This window comes from Dendropsophus ebraccatus, chromosome 1, assembly GCF_027789765.1.
Source record: "Dendropsophus ebraccatus isolate aDenEbr1 chromosome 1, aDenEbr1.pat, whole genome shotgun sequence".
In the NCBI taxonomy this organism is placed as follows: Eukaryota; Metazoa; Chordata; class Amphibia; order Anura; family Hylidae; genus Dendropsophus; species Dendropsophus ebraccatus.
In genome coordinates this window covers 189,916,261-189,917,967 of record NC_091454.1, presented here as the reverse complement: position 1 = coordinate 189,917,967, position 1,707 = coordinate 189,916,261, and positions in this window count along the sequence as shown.

Below are 1,707 nucleotides of genomic sequence, written 5' to 3'. Positions count from 1 at the left end.
AAGGTTCGCGAGGGGCACGCCCACGATTACTGCCGGGGGGCGGGGCCAGTGCGAGGGCTCGGTGATGACGTCAGGCGCCTGGAGTGGCTGGCAGCTTGTCACTATCGGGAGCATGTGTGTGTGTACAGCAGGCTGGGTGCGGTACCGCACTGTCTTCAGGTGTGTGTGTGTGTACAGCAGGCTGGGTGCGGTACCGCACTGTCCTCAGGTGTGTGTGTGTGTACTGCAGGCTGGGTGCGGTACCGCACTGTCCTCAGGTGTGTGTGTGTGTACTGCAGGCTGGGTGCCGTACCGCACTGTCCTCAGGTGTGTGTGTGTACTGCAGGCTGGGTGCCGTACCGCACTGTCCTCAGGTGTGTGTGTGTACAGCAGGCTGGGTGCGGCATCGCACTGTCCTCAGGTGTGTGCAGGGCCGCCATCAGGAATTTTTGGGCCCCATACAGCCAAAATGTCTGGGCCCCCCTCCCAAGATGGGGGACATATTATGGTTTTTTTACAGCCCAAAATATTTGCTGATTTACAAGCCAAAATATAGTGTACGGTACCTTTTCTGAAATCTCTGATATGTCATACTAACAGTTATCAGTATTGCAGCGTGTAGTAGTACAGGTAGTCAGTACATGCTGGGAGTTGTAGTGTAGTCGTAGGTTAGCTGTCAGTACATGCTGGGATTTGTAGTGTTGTCATAGGCTGTCAGTGCATGCTGGGAGTTGTAGTGTAGTCGCAGGTTAGCTGTCAGTACATGCTGGGAGTTGTAGTGTTGTCACAGGCTGTCAGTACATGCTGGGAGTTGTAGTTTTGTCACAGGCTGTCAGTGCATGCTGGGAGTTGTAGTGTAGTCATAGGCTGTCAGTGCATGCTGGGATTTGTAGTGTTGTCATAGGCTGTCAGTGCATGCTGGGAGTTGTAGTGTTGTCACAGGCTAGCTGTCAGTGCATGCTGGAAGTTGTAGTGTTGCACCAGCTGGATACACATAGAATGGGAGAACCCTCTCTGACACCACATGACAGTCCTCCAGCTCCCAGCATGTCTACTAACTCAGCTCTGCTACACCGGCCCAGCACATGTTCCTCTTAGGTGTCTCTAACTTCTGACCTCTTCAGTGTACGGGAGTCGGGAGGAGACATCATCAGTGTGGGTGACATTGGGGGAGCATGATCCCAGCATGTGCGGCAGCACGGGACACACTGCCCGCTGGACTCACAGGACACGCTCACCTGGCCGCCATGTTTGAATTAGGCAGCACCAACAGCTGCAGCATCCCTGTCAGCAAACAAGCGCGCTGTCATGAACTCTTCATCACATGAAACTGAGGAGCCTTCCCATGAATTGCTCCGCGGGATGAGGTGATGGGGGCGCGCAGTGGTTCTGGTCTCCTGGGGGCGGGCAGGCGAGCGGCCCAGCAGTGGGTGCCCTGACCTGCAGGAAGAGCAGCTTGCCCGGAGTGCTACAGCTCCCTCTGCAGGTCAGAGCAGACTTTTCACATACACACATTCATTCACACACACGCACGCACGCACACACATTCACTCACTCACTCTCACACATGCATTCATTCACTCACTCTCACACATACATACATACACATTCATTCACATTCATTCATTCATTCATTCATTCATTCATATACACACACACACACACACACACACACACACACTCCCAAACATACAAACAGGCACTTAAATTTCCTTAGGAAGCTCCTTA